Source organism: Desmodus rotundus, chromosome 3 (assembly GCF_022682495.2).
Source record: "Desmodus rotundus isolate HL8 chromosome 3, HLdesRot8A.1, whole genome shotgun sequence".
NCBI classification, from domain to species: domain Eukaryota; kingdom Metazoa; phylum Chordata; class Mammalia; order Chiroptera; family Phyllostomidae; genus Desmodus; species Desmodus rotundus.
In genome coordinates, this window is record NC_071389.1 from 115,312,383 (window position 1) to 115,328,203 (window position 15,821).

General features: G+C 46.0%; 1 protein-coding gene across 6 annotated transcripts in view; it reads right to left on the reverse strand.

The window, feature by feature from the left end:
• The window catches only part of CRACR2A (calcium release activated channel regulator 2A), a 137,254-nt gene that overhangs the window by 115,060 nt on the left and 6,373 nt on the right, over positions 1-15,821 (reverse strand). The window lies entirely within an intron of this gene.

Sequence of the window (15,821 nt, forward strand, 5' to 3'; positions counted from 1 at the left end):
AGAACTTCAATTCTCTTCACCACTCAGGGTAAGCCACCTATGCCCAGCTCAGGGGCCTCATCCAGTCAAAGCAAATGCTGGCCCCTGGCCAGGAATAGGTTAGAGGGGGGCTTCTGACCCAAATCTGGTCATTGAGACATGAGGAGGGGCCTCTCGGAGTGTTCCTGGGAATGTTTTCCTGGATCTTAAAAGGAAGATGCAGGAACCCCTCCTTGTTCAGCTACATTGTGACATCCTGTAGCCACACTGCAACCTTAAGAGGGAAGTGAGAGGGAAGAGCAGAGAAAGACAAAAGAACCTGGGTCCTTGATGACATCTTGGACCCATGGACTAAACAACCCTGGTGCCACCCTTCCTTCAGACATCCTATGACAATAGTAATGAATATCCCCATTACTATGTCCACTGTGTTGGGTATTTTTGCTACCATGGTTAAGATTATCCTAAGTGATGTGCACTCAGATGTTCCTGAGAAGACGGGACCATGTTCCTGAAGAATAATCCCACTGTACTGACTACAGCATTCCCAAATGTCCACGCCATTCTTTGCTCTCCACCTTTTCTTGGCACTCAGCCCTTTGCCTATACTCATTTAACCATATTTTCAGTTCTACGGTATAAGTCCATTCAGTCATTTAATTGAGAAACATTTTTGAGTCCCTATGAGGTAACAGACAGACTCAAAAATGAAGCCCTGGAGAATGCACAGTGGGCGAGACTCTCTGATCATGCCATACAACTCTTGGATCATGCCCTGATGAACTTGGTGTGCTTGGTGAGGCGCCTGCAGTGGTGGCTGTGCCTCGGCTTGCTCCATTCTTTGTCACTTTGTGGCCCTTGTTGAGGCTCACAGCCATGGGGTAGCAGAGAGCCATGGCTGCTGTTCCTCCATGGCTGCCTCAGCAGAAGGGCTATAAATGAATTTTTTAAACTGACCTTTCACTTCAAACCTGCACTGTTCAAGTGGGTCATCTCCTACTCCGGGAATCCCACATATGCATGGATTTTCAACTGCGAGGGAGGGGGGCTCCCCTAACCGCACCCTCCACCCCACCCCGCAAGCTGCTCAAGGGCCAACTGCAGCACCTGGTGATGGTCCTTCTCATAGCCGACTCTCTTTCCAGTGTACACAGCAGTTCCAGACTCTGCTTTTAAATCTTCACAGCAGTGCAGTGAAGTGAGTATTATGCTGCACATTGTACATCCATCCAACTGTGCATATTATATGAAATTATAACTGAAAACACTTAGTAAAGTGTAAAATGTTCCACAAATACACAATTTAATTATTATCTTCAATTTACATGTGAGGAAAACATAGATAAGAAATGTCAGCCCAGGTTTAGAACTTCAGGACTAGTGCTATTGGTTTCCCTGACACCATCAAGGAGAGATGGGTTCTGAGTTTACCTGTCCTCCTGCACCCTCACCCACCAAACTGTTGCCAAATGAAAACTAGGCAGAGAACTTAAAGTCTCTTTGAGACCAAGCTAACTTCTCTTAGCTGCTTTATATGGCTTTGAGTTCTTTATCCGTCATGAAACAGAAGGTCAAGGATGGAGCTGGCAAGGATGTCTCAGCACAGGTATTGGGGTTCAGAAGCTGTGTCTGAGGCATCTTTGTCTGCTGCTATCTCTCACCTGGGGGAGAGCCTTGGGGAGGAGGGGCAGGAGAGGCCTTTTTGAACCTGTGGATGGGCCAACATGTATTTTATGACCTCATCAAACTGCGAACACAAATTCTTTTAAAATTGTGAGTCTAACTGGAATCCAGGGTGTAGTTCTGGCATTTGTGTATACATGTGCAGTGTTTTTTTGAGTAAAGAGATCATAAGTGTTTTGTTTGAAAGGTGTTAGGCTTGATACTGAAAAGATGCAAAGAAAACAATCGCTAAACATCAGCTCTGCAGTACAGATTCACACAATATGAAAAAGGGCCAGAGTTTTATCTTCCACCTGAAGTAGAGGGGGAATTCTTTGTTGCTCACAATATCTTATTTACTTGTTTATTCATTAATTTTGATGATAATAAATTAACATTTATTTTACACCTAGGTGCAGAAACTCTATTGAGAGCATTTGCTCCTGTATTCCTCACAAAAACCTTGCATAAGTAGCACTATTATATGAATTTTTAAGATTAGTATATCATGATTCTGAAAGCTTAAAAAACTGGATTCAAGTATCCCAGATGGTAAGAAACCACAGCAAGATATGACTATAAATAGGTCTGACTCCAAACCTCTGTTATTTCCTCAACAGCAGGCTGAGAAAATCCATTTTCATTTCCTTCTTTGATTTCAGATCTTCCATCTAGAATCTCTTTCTTTCTGTCTGAAACACATATTTTAAAAAACATCCTTTGATGAGGGTCTGCTTGTGGCAAACTCTCCCGGTTTTGTTAGGCACATAATGTCTGCATTTCCCTTATGCTTAAAGGACATTTAAGTATAGAATTCTCAGATGACATTTAACATTCTTCTAGCATGTTGAAGGTCTTCTGCCACTGTCTTCTGGCTTGAAAGGTGACTTGTTTTTTCCTTCTGGCTGCATTTAAGGTACTCTCTTTGTCTTTGGTGTTCTGCAATCTCACTGAGATATAACTGGTGATGGATTTGTTTCTATTTATTATTCTTGGGCCTCATTGGCATTCTTAAATATGTGTATTTTTGGTGTCTTTCCTTACTTGTATAGAGTTCTTAGCCATTATATATTCAAATGTTCTCTCTCTCTTCTCCTTCTGGGGCTCCAAATAGACATGTTAGCCACTATTTCTCATGTCTCATAAGCCCTTTCATATTTTTCTGAGGTTTTATCTTTCTGTGCTGCATTTTGATTAATTGATTTAGATGTAGCTTCTAGCTCATTGCTTCTTTTTCAGGCTGTCTCTAATATGCTATGAAGTCTGTCCATAGTTTGTAATTCAGCTATTTAATTTTTATAAAATTCTCTTTGGTTCATTTAAAAAAATCTTCTTGGTTATTCTTTAAGATTTTTCTTTGTTCCCTGCACATATTTACAAGCTTGTCTTTAACTTTAATAATTACATTATAGTCAGAATCTGGATATTCTATTATCTAAAGAAGTCCCTGGTCAGAGAATTTTCTTTCTTGTCAGCTCATCAGTGCTGAAAACATTGTTGTTGTTGTTTTTAATATTTTACTCAAGATTTTTAGTTTTTTTCAGTGGGAAGGTCAATCTAAGTGCTTAGCCTGCCATGCTGCTGGTAATAAAAGTCTAGCATGTTTATTTAAAATTGATAAAATGATGAGAGGGAAAAGTAATCGAATGGAAGTGGGCCCTTAGGACCTAGAATTGCCCACACTGTACTGAAGGCATTTTATGAATGCCCTGAACAGTGCATGAGGTGCCTTAAGAGAAGCCACTCTCAGTGTGGCTTGCCCGCAGAGTGGCAGGGCCATGGAGACTTTGTCTGCTGGCACCCCATCCCCAGAGGACATGACACCACAAGTGGCATGACAAAAGAAGAGGAGGAGATTTAAGAAGAAGCCTTCCTGTTAGGAGGAATCATTTTATCTCCAAGGGATTGGAGGCCCCTTAGGGGAGGAAGGCCTCCTGAGACTTGTACCCTAGTTGCTGGTATGAGCCCTACCAGAATCACTGGGCTTGGCTGTATGTCTTCTTGGAATGCAGGGTACATGTTCTTCTATTCCAGTAGTCTTCTGGGAGTATTCAGGGTAGAGGTAGGGGGACCTCAGGGTCCAGCCTGGCCTCAACCTCTCCTCCCCATTTACCACATCCAGTCTCTCAGTCCTGTTGACCTTACCTCCTAAATAGCTCTAGAATCTGTTCACCTGTACCTACCCATCTGCTGCCACCCTGGCTCAGCACACCACCATTTCTTGCCTGAAACACAATAATTTCCTAATTGATCCCAATGTATCTACTCCCTACCCCTCCCTTACCTCCTAAATTCATTCCCCACAGCAGCCAAAATCCTCTTTAAAAAAAAAAAATGAAAATGAGATCATGTCTCTCCCAAACTTTTAGGTGATTTCCTACGACTGCTTCAGCGAAGTCCCAGGTCCCTAACTGGGCCCACAAAGCCCTGTTTTGTAACCTCACCTGCTGTGTTAAAACTGTTTTAGCCCCTTGGCTTCCTTATATTTCCTGAACTCATGCAAGCTCTTTCTCCCTGAGGGTATCTGTGCCTGCCGTTCCTTCTCCAAAGAACATCCTTCATCCTATTTCCTTTTCTCACTCTTACTCATCTTGTGGGATGCCACTGAAATGTCCCTTCCTTCCCCTCATCTTCTGTCTGTTAGTCTTGTTGCTGAGCTCCCTATCACAAGCACCCTACATGTCTTCTTGTCTTCATAAAGCACTTACCTCAGTTGTGATCCCATAATTGTTTCTGTAATTGCTGTTCCTTGCCTGTCCTCCCCACTACCTGGTAAAAGCTGGTTCATGTATGTCCTGCTTGTTACTATATCCCTGACACAAAGCACAAAGCCTGGCATGTAGTAGATGTTGTTCATTCAGAGAACAAATCTATGAATGAATCTGGCTGCTACCCCCATCCTTTCACTGGAACTGCTCTTCCTGAGTTTACCTGTGGCCTCTTCACTGTTAATCCAGTGTTTTTTCTCAGCCTTCATACTTGACACCTCTACATTTGAAACCAGTGTCAACCCTCTATTTCTTTAAGCATTCTCCAACTTTCCTCTTCCTTTGATTCTGAAATATCATTCTTTCCTTTGTTTTCTCCTCTCTCTAAGCTCTGTTTCTGAGCCACCTTTGCTGTCTTGCTCCAGCTGTCACTTCCACATTAGTGTCCTGCATGATTCCAGCCCTCACTTTTTCTCCTAGAGTCTGTGAGAGGTCTTTGTCCTATCTATGGTTCCAACCATCACATTTATGCTAGTGAACCCCAAACCTACATATCTAGCCCTGACCCTACCCCTGAGCACCAGATCCTCCTTCCTCCTTACATCCTGAAATATCTTCATCTCAATGTCCCCCACACACCTCAGTCTTCACACTACCCAAAAGGAACCAAGTGGCTTCCCGGCCAATCTTGTAACTTTTCCAGTATTGCCGTTGCCAATCTGGCTAATTAGTCTTACCACTGAGCTAACCTCTGAAGGTAGAAGCCTTGGCGTCATCTTGGATATCTCGGCCAGCTCTGTGTGCCAGGCCCAAATGTTACCTCACTCTGTCTCTTGAATCTGTGCCCATTCCTTTCTCTGCACTGCCTCAACCTCCGTGCAGTCCCTGCTGTTGCTGGTCTGCAGCATCACCTCGCCTCTTACCTGGGCTCCCTCCTTCTGGCCTCCTTCTTCTCTGGTCCGTTGTTAGTATTAATGCCAGAGATCTCAGCCCAAAGAGCAAAGCTTAATCATGCTACTTCCAGCTTCATGTCCACCTTTCTCTCTAATGCCTGTACAACGAAGCCCATCCTCCTTAGATGATAAGTAAGGTTCTTCACATCTACTGCATTTTTCTCTTTTGCCCACCATTCATATTCTTCTGAATGTGCTGTCCCTTCTCATTACACGTTTATAGTGCTGAGCAGGAGATTTCAAATGTAAGAGGGCAACAGAATCATGTACAAGCCTTGTTCAAACAAAAAATGCTGGACCTCACCCGCAGAGGTTCTGATTTAGTAAGTCAGAAATGAGGCCTAATACTGGAATTTTAACAGGTTCCCAGTGGTGGCTGGTTCTGGTGACTCATGTGACAACTGTCTGTGTAGATTGGTAGAGAGTGGGAGCCCATGAGTACTGCCCACGTCCTGTATCACTTAACTTTTCCATGCCTCAGTCTACCTTTCCATGATAATGATGAATTACAATAATGAGGTAATAATGAGGTACCACGTAGGCTTGGGGGAAGATTAAATGAGTTAATACTCAGAAAGCACTAAAAACAGTGCCTGCTTCATTGTAAGTGCTCAGGAAATGGTAGCTGCCAGCATTGTTTAATATTACTTGTATCATTATTCATAGCCTTGGTGATGAATATCTGCCTCCCTCACTCTTTTCTGCTCAAGGTCTGCTTTCTTTCACTCACAGTCTTCTTTCCTTCAAGAATCAGTGTCTTTTCTGAGGCACTTTGGAAAGCCGTGGTTCCCAGTCCCACCACCCTGGGTCTTCCTGGGCCTCTCCTCTGTGCTCACAAGCACCAGTGTGCATGTCCTGTCGGAGTGTCGGCCACGTGGCCACATAGCTCTTACCTGCTCACGCCTGTGAACAGCATGCCAGGGAGCTGCTCAAGGTCTCTAAGGACAAGAGGGCCCTGAAATTCATCAAGAAAAGGGTAGGGACACACATCCGTGCCAAGAGGAAGAGAGAGGAGCTGAGCAATGTCCTTGCAACCATGAGGAAGACAGCAGCCAAGGACTGAGCTTCATCCCCTCTGTGTAATAAAACCTGTTCAGCCCTGGCTGGTGTGGCTCAGTGTTGAGCACCGGCCTGTGAACCAAAGAGTCACTGGTTCAATTCCCAGCCAGGGCACATGCCTGGGTTGCAGGCCAGGTCCCCAGTTGGGGGTGTGTGAGAGGCAACCACACATTGATGTTTTTCTCCCTTTCTTTCTCTGTCCCTTCCCTTCTGTCTAAAAAAAATAAAATCTTTAAAAAGTCTGGGGGAAAAAAATCCATGTACAGCCCTGGCCAGGTAGCTCAGTTGATTGGTGCATCCCATAAACCAGTTGCACGTTTGATTCCTGGTCAGGGCACATACCTAGGTTGCAAGTTTGATCAGTACATGACTAGGTTGCAGGTTTGATCCCCACTGAGGCATGTACAGGAGGCAACCAATTGATGTTTCTCACATCAATGTTTCTCTCTCTCTCTCCCTGCTTCCTCTCTTTCTAAAAATAATCAATAAAACATTGGATGAGGATTTAAAAATCTGTGTATATGTGGACCTGCACAGTTCAAACCTGTGCAGTTCAAGAGTCAACTGTATAACTTACCCTGTTAGGAGCATGGGCTCTGTAGTCCAAGTGCCTACATTTGAATTTGGATTCTATACTTACTAGCTTTGTGACTTTGAGCAAGTGCTTAGCTTCTAAGTTCCTCACCGCTACATTAACAATGATAATAATAGTCCCATCTGATAGCTCAGGGAGGTACCCAGTGAATGAAAGTTGACTTGAACCTACACTAAGTCAGCTGACAGATGTTGACCACATCCATCTGCACTTGCTGACATCATCCTGCAGCCTTTCTTATCTGTGCTTATCTTCACTCTCCACACCCCTGAGCAAATACTTGCAAAGGAAAGGCAGAAGCTCTGGATATCAGGACACACTGTGGATTGTTTCTAATGACAACAAAGCCTCAGATTCCCACTAGATTTTCAGGTGTCTCTATGCTATTTTTGATAGAAGCAGAGCCCTGGCTCCCAAGCCCCCAATCAGCCAGACCCTTCCCACTTCTGCCTAAGTGGCAAACTGGAGAGCTCTGGACTAGGGACACAGGCCAGGCCTTAATCCCCTAGCAAGACCATGCAGCTCACCCTATTGGTAAAGGGCACTAAAGCCTAAGCCAACACCTTGTAGACCTATTATAATGGCCTACAAAGCAAATGGTTAATTTAGCCCAACCCGATGAATGGATGGAAACTAACTGGCTGCAAAAAATATAAGCAGCCCCCATTTAAAATGCTTTATCTTCTAAAGTACTTTTGCATTGTCACTGTTTCTTTCTACATTGTGACATGCCTAAGAGATGTGAAGGGCAGTTGTTTTATCCATGAGGCAGCCGAGGCCCACAGTGGACAAGTGGAGAAGCTCTTCCTGCCAGGAGCCTGCTGCCAAGCACACTGCTCTACCTGAGCTCTCTGGACAATCCATCTGTGCCCCGGCTCCTGGGCTGGGTCCTAGGAGAACTGCATCTTACGAGACGAGCATCAGAACTTCCATCAGGTTTGCATTTGCATTCAGATGGAGCAGGGTAGCAGGACATGAGGCATAATTAGGTCACTCAGCTTGTGTCCCAGCCCAGAACAAGAAAACACACTCAGGAGCACTCATTAGACCCAATCAGCCTGGAGTTCACAGGCTAACTGCCACCAGCAGTGGAGTTGACACATGTGTTCTCTGGGTGAGGGCAAGACAGTCAGCTGTCACCATCACTGTGCTAGTTAACATCTCTTTCTAAAGCGCTTCAGTGCCAGCCCAGCCTGGGAGGCTTGGCAGGCTGCAGACAGCATGGAATGGTGGCACAGAGAGCGAAGAAGTCAGGAACCCAGGCAGGCAGGGGCAGAGAGGACGAGACTAATGACTGTTACCAGGCCTCTGACATGGTAAACTGGGAAAAGCTGCCTTTGGCCCTATAACCAGACTGAAAAGAAATCAGGCAGCAGACATGAAAGAATTCAATGATGAGCCTATTGTTCAAAAAGTTATCACTTGGGCTTCTGTTTTGGTTGGCTTTCCTGGTGAATAACTTTGTATGAAGAGGGTGAATCTCTGAGGTTGGCCATGCCTGCTTCCACTCCACAGCCCCACAGCACTTTCCACAGAGTTTTAAATACCATCTCCACCATAATGGAGCACGGTCCGTATAACACACATTCAAGCAAATCCTAGAAACTTCCCAAAGTAGACAGTCACATACCCAGGCAGGAAAAGCTATGCTTGATTCTACAGGACATTCCTGTCTACACTGAAAAGGAGTATCAAAGGCCAGAATCACATTCTGGCTCCTCACATCTTTTAGATGGTAAACTGAGTTGGTGGAGGCCAGCATGGAAGGAAGTAACCCTTAGAAATGTTGCTAGGTTAGAGGCATAACTTATGACATAGACAGAACTTCATTGGTTGAATTTCCATGCAGTCTGTTCCTCAGACATGGTCTGTTAAAATGAACTTAAGGACACTCATGGAACATTCCTCCTAGTACTCCCTGTCACTACCTGTCTTCTGAACTCTGCCATGCTGGAAGGCCCAGCTCAGTTCTTACCTACATCTGCCTACTTAAGCCTTCCCCATAGCTCGTTTCCTTCTAGAGCACATAACCATCAGTCCCAGTCCCTTGGCAATAGTCATATATGTACCAAAGAAAGTATTATAGTCTTTGTTCTTTCTTCCAGAGCAATGCACTGCACAGACTAGGTGCTCAATAAGTATCTATTGATCCATTTTGTTTTTTGAGAGGTTTTATTTTGGTTTTTGCGATTGACATTCAATAAAACCACATTGATTTATCCCTAAAGCATTAGAAAATTCAGATGTGGTATGTGGCCTAATATGATTGCTATTCAGTACAAATTAGAGCTTTTTATTCTATTTCTAACTCCAGTAAGTGGGGCTTGTGTGTTTAAAAAAATTTTTTTTGTTTGCAATGTGTGGTTATATAATGAAGGCCTAGTAATTTTTTTCATTAGCATTCATTTCACTTAGCAGTTCCTTTTTGTGTCTTTGTTTCTAATTCAAGCTGTGGTTCAATGCACTAAAATTGCATTCCTTAAAAAGAAGCTCTATAGCAGACACTTTTTAAAAAAAATTATAGTTGGCCCCACCCTCTATTTCTGACTGGCCTGTGTCTGAGGCAGCTCGCCTAAATTGGCATCAGGGGATTCTGCTCCCATTTCACAGGTGTGTTAACAGAGCTCTGTTATCAAGGAGACTCCACAACCCCAGGGGTCAGCCCTTTGTTGAAAGTCAGTCTGGCAAAGAGGGATCAATGGCACGGATGAAGTGTCTGTGATGTAGGTGTCTATACCACAACTAAATGTGTGAACTCAATTTTTTTAGACTCTCTGAGCCTCATTTTCCTTATCTGTAAAATGGAAATGTTAAGTCCTATATTAGAAACAGTGCCTGGCACATGGTGGTACTCAATAAATTATTGTATTATGCACGAGGCCTGTGTGAATGTCTGTTGGATGCTGACTTCATTCCCAGAGTTAAGCCACATCTACCGAAGCTGGAGCCCCAAGCGCCAAAGACAACTCTCAAAAATCTGAGTATAGGTGGACATAGCAGGGGCTTGTACAGTCCATAAAGAGGGTGATGACAAGCCACAAGAATGTGCCAAGGAGACACACTGCAGAAGATTAAAATGCTAGAAAGAATGCCAGCTGGAGAAACAGGAAATAGACCTAGCCATTGCAACCAGGACAACCACACACTAGGAATAACATACCTTGCCCTGAGTAAATGCAGTCAAGCTACAAGAAGACTGCGAGAGGGACAGGAAAGCATGTGGTCATGACCAAGGACAAGACAGACATAGCGACCAAGCCCCTGCTGGCCAGAGAAGACTGAACATCTCTCTGCCTGGAGAAGGACCCATGGTCAAGGCTAAACCTGCACTTCTGCAGTCCATGTGTAATTAGTTGAGAAGCTTAATTGAGCAGTTTTGTAAACTCCTTTAGCAGTTTATCTATGATATGTAATAAGCTATTTTCAAGGAAATCCTTTTTGGCTAAAGGTTCCAGGTAAGAATCCTAATGGATGAGGGTTCATATAACACATACCCAAATCCATGGAGATCCTAGAAACCTTCTGGAGTAGACACCAGTGTGTGAGGCAGGGCTGGCTGTGCTTGATTCCGCACAATGACATTCCCATCCAGACAAATGTTGTGAAAGGATCGAAGAGTCCAGAATCAAATCCAGGCTCTGAAATTACATGGCCCTGGGCGTGTTACATTTCTGATGTGGCTTCCTCATCGGCAAGGGGGGGATGGTCCACCTCAGAGGACCATTGGGAGAAATGTACAAAGTGCTGTATAAGGTGCTTAGCAGACTCACAGAAGCTCCTTTGGCTGAAGCAGATAATTAAAAAAACCAGAAGGTAACCAGAAACAGAAACAGAAAGGTGGCCCATGTAGAGAGGGCCTCTGATGGTGAGGTCACTGAGCCTAAGGACGCTGAAACGGAGCGAGGCTGTAGTGATCTTTGGAGCCAGGGTTCAAACCAAAGTCATTAGGTAGGAAGATAAAAAAAAAGTTCCGGAGATGGTGGCGGTAGCTGCCATGGTACTGGTGGATGTTCTTAATGTCCCTGAACTGTACACTTAAAAATGGCTAAAATTGTAAATTTTGTCATGTATATTTTACTGCAATAAAAAAAAAGACCAAGTTACAAAAAAGTTCAGAAACAAAACAATACCCCAAAACCCAACTCTCAGGCCACTTTAGACACTAGAACAAAAATAGTGTAAAGGAAAGGTGGAATTGCCTTCTATCTGCGGGCTTCTCCAGGCAAGGCAGGGTCGGTGCACCAAGGCCCCACACTGAAGGTCCGTGAGTCAAGATCTCCACGGCACGGAGCCAGTGCTTACCCAGCACGTCCATTTAACTCGAGATCCCAGAAGATGCGAAGACCAAAAGCTACCACGACCATGACACCAGAGAAAGATCTTGAGATCCTTATGCAGGACAATTCATCTTTCCAGATATTATCTCCCAGTAGTAATTTCTGACCATAATTCATATGAAAAAATGAAACTTCCAAGGACCTCTTCCTCTCCCCCTCAGTGTTCCTGTCTGGGGACAGTGGTGCTGCTGTCCTGTTTAGAAAACCCTTGCCTCTGGGAGGAGAGCCTCTCGCTTTCACTCCTGTGCAGGTTATAGAAAGAGGAGCTTTGACAATCCACCCCCTCCTTCTCTACAGAAAAACGAACCCCGGCTGAAGATTCTGGCCGGTGTCTCTAACCTCCTTCACCGTGACCTCTCTGACCTCATTCATGTCCCCAGAAGGGCATGCCAACCTAGTACCTCCATGCCAAGGGAGTAAAGGGCTGTCCCTGTCACCAGGGACCTGTGGCTGCAAATGCCCGTGGCCTGGGCCTGACCACACAGAGGCCCAGCAGCATTTCCCAGCTGATTGTTCCCCTGCTTCCCAGTTATTGAAAGCCACTAGAAGCTGGACAAAGTGAGCTGGTGACCCAGACCACTAGGGGAGCCTCCAAGGAGGAGGACCTTCTTGCCATCCACCAACATGCTTTGCGCACTGTGCTCTGTGCTTTGTCACAGACCCCACCTTCGATGTGTCCTCTCCCCTCTCTGCCCATCCAGAGTCTGCCCACTCTTCTAGGTCCAGCTCAAATCCCACCTCCTCTGTGAAGCCACAAGAAATACCCTTGACTCTGCTTGTCTATAAACTCCAACATCATTGGTTATCTTTTCAGCTCATCCCTCTGGCTGAAGGAACCATACCCTCTCTTCTTAAACCAGATCCCCTGTGACCTGAGCTGGCACAGTAAGCACTGATGCTAATTAGGTGAGAGAGTCTGTCCCCGGCCCTCTGGGGAGTTTTGGTTGAGGACTGGAATGCTGACAAAGACCAACAAGGGACAGGAGGACCCCGGACTACAGAATATAAGAGCAAACTCTCAACAGATCAAGCTACTACAACCGACAAGACCAGGTAAGCCTTCACTATGGTCCATTTTCACACCAATGTGCTCACCTGAGATGGACTGGCAGGTAATTATTCCCATTTCCCTGGAGGGAGAAGAAACTTAGATTTAGAGGGTGAAACCTGAGGACACATGGCCAGTTGCAGAATTGGACCCTGATCTCAGCATTTGGAGGGGCAGGCTGAGGAATAGTTGAGGACATGCCCCCTGGGACCAGGCTGCCCAAGTCCAAATTCCAGCTCAGCCTCTTAATAGCTGTATGACCTTTAGCAAGTTACTCTACCTCTACCCACCTCGTCGGTAAAATGGGGAGAATGATAATAATAGTACAATGCCTATCCCACAAGGCTGTAATAAGGACTGAGTTTCTCTATGCCAAGCTCTCAGTCATGCCTGGTACAGTCTATGCATCCGGCCTCTAGGTACAGTAGGAAGAGAGTCCCTGAAGTTCTGTGTGTGATCAGGGTGGGGCTGCAGGAAGTTGATCTCCCTCCCCAGGTCACCACCAACCTGACCTCACACACCAGCGAGGAGGGTGTGCACTGATGTGGATTCAATAAGGCAAAGCTGCATGCTTTAACCGGGAGAACTCGGGCCAGCTGCAAATCCTGGAGCTCAACACTGAGCAATCGCTAAAGTAAATAAAGTGAAAATAAACTGATCGCCCAGGGAATAGGAGATATTCCTCTTGTCTACACTGGTACTTGAGCCATTGTAGCCACCTTCCTACTTCCCCTGTGCTACTGTGAGATTAAAAGGGAGTTAAGGAAGCTGCCTGGCCAGAAACGCAAATGTAGTTTAGGGAGGTCCCAGAGCTGGTCCCATCTGGTCTTGACACACCCACAGCACATGTGTTAAGTCTCACCCTTCTCACCTTTCCTCTAAGCCCAACAGGACACAGAACTTCACAGACCCAGCAGAGCGCTCAGAGCTGAGGGCTGGGTGCTGAGCCAAGGCAGCCCCATGCCGGAGGTCTCTTGCATGAGCACAGTTTCCTCCCTACCACGAGTTCTCCGGCACAGCAACACATTTTTTCCAGCCCTGAGCAAGGCACCTCTACTCTGTGTATAAGGGGTCTTCAGCACAGATTCAGTGGGAACAGAGGCCCTTGGACTCTGAACCACATGTGAAGCCTGTCTGCTCCAACCTCCTTGTATCTCCTAAAAAGGCCCGGATCATCACCCAGGGTCAGGCTCTGCCCCTGTACACACCTCTCCTGGCCGGCCCATCCCGGATGTGTCAACAAGCAGGCTGCTGACATTCAGAGAAAGCCAGGGCTGGGAGCCAAAGCAAAATGATGAAGGGAATGCACTGTCTCCAGAAGAATCTATCACAAAACAGAATTCTATACTCTTCAAGGTAGGAGAGACCCTGCATGTAAGTATCCATCAGGCAGTGATCCCTTGAGTCACCCCCAGCAGACAAGGGCCTTTAGGAACCCATTCCCAACAATGGCCTGCCTTCAAAAGGGTCTTTCTAGGTTCCACCCAGTCCATTCATCCACATATGTGACTTAATCTGAAAGGGCAGAGTGGGTACCAGGTAAGAATGAACCAGACCTGAAGCCAAGGCTGGTTTGAACAAGGTACAGCACCTCAGCCTCACCCACAAACTCATTTGTCGTGCAGATTAAGTCATGCTAAATTGGCCATTGGGAGTAGCTTCCAATGGGAAACAAAGGCCCAAAAGTTCACTCCGGAGTCCGAAGAGGGCAATTGAGTGGGGAGCCAGCATAGTGCCATGCTGAAGGCAGGGTCACAGGCATAGCCAAACTGCCTGGGTTCAAATCCCGCTTCTTCCATTTACTGGCCAGTGATTAATGGGCATGATATTTGCCTCTCTGTCCTTCTATTAATTTTTTTTATAAAATGGGAATGATAGCAGGTGCCTACACGGTTGGGTTGTGGTGAGTCTTAAACAAGCAAACACATGTCTGGCACTTAATGTGTATGACGTCTTGGTTATCCTGAGGGTGACCAGTGTGCCCGGGACGTCCTGGCTTATGCCTGTTGTCCCAGCATCATTATTAATACTCTCCCTTTCACTCTCACAAGTGAATGGGTTGCACAATAAATCCTAAGGCTGACTGGCTCTTGTCCTTTTTTCTGTCCACCTAGTTATCTCCCTGCTTTGTGCCGCCTCTCTGAATATTAGGGAGCCAGGTTCCCAAAGTGTATGGCACCAGGAATAGTTCTGCCCATGCCACTGAAGTGCCTGTGCCATAAACTCAGTTTTTCCTTTTTTTCTTCATTTTGTCCCTCTCTGTCCTTCCCCCCTTCTCCCACAGCCACTCTCCCTCTCCGGGTCTTTCCTGTCAGTGCCCGAGGGGGCCGGGAGTGCACACAGGGTACCTTTTGTGCGCTGACCCTGCACACTTGGGTGGGACACTTTCTGGCTCTCTAAACTATATCTTACCAAATTTCTCTTACAGAAAGGAAATGACTTAAGGTGTCAAAGAAATTACCTGGTGACTAGACGGTTGCGTAGAAATAATGTGGCATTTGGGGTATGTGCACAAGTTTGTATTGTTTAAGAGGGGAAAAAAAGAATAAGAGCTTGAAATAGTCCATAGAATGCTGGGACCTATCTATAAAAACTGCCTCCAAGGCTATTTTATGGGAGAGGCTGGAGGCTGCTCTCCAAGCAGCTCCTCCCCAGATGGCAGAGGTGAGAGCAAAACCTGGGAGTCGGGAGCCCAAGGGTCTGGTCCCCTCTCTGCCATTCACTAACCACTGGCAAAGGACCATGATTTTCTGAAGTCCCAGTTTCCCCATCTATAAAACAGGGCACACTTCTCCCTCAATCACCAGATGCAATGATATTGTAAGAGGCCCTGGCCCTGTTCTTAGGCTCCTGAAACTGCCCTTGTGGAATTCCACAACAGTCTGCAACCACATCTTTAGAGCCTGCCTAGCCCTTTACAGAGGTCAAACAGGAGGGAACCAAACCTGGACAATATGATAACCTGAACTAACTAGCCTAACAAGTCCCCTCTGCATTGAGACAGAATACAGAATTGTTCCAGATGGGAGAAAAGCAAGGGAGTGATGTGAATTCAGTGACAGATACCAGGGGATCCCCCCCCACCCTCCCTTGGCACAACTTCTCCCAGCCACCTTCCAGCACCCCAGCAGCCGACAGGCTCAACAAGCACACTCAGCTAATTCACAACAAGGAGGCTCCAGGCAGGGGACGCAGAACCTATGGCCACGCAGCCCCTGTCCCTGTGCATGATGCCATCACAGGCTCCCACATCTCCGATCACCCACCAAAACTGACCCTACTCCTGGGGTTCCCTGCCCAGCACTGGAACCCAAATCTCCATCACCATGGTCTCCTCCTCTGCTCTGGCCTCTGACATTTATTCAGCTACCAGACTGGAGCTATTCCATCTGTCTCTGGGTCCAAATCCTTGCCCCACCACTTATTAGCTGTGTGACCTTGGACAAGTTGTATAACCTCTGACTCTCAGTCTCCTCCTCT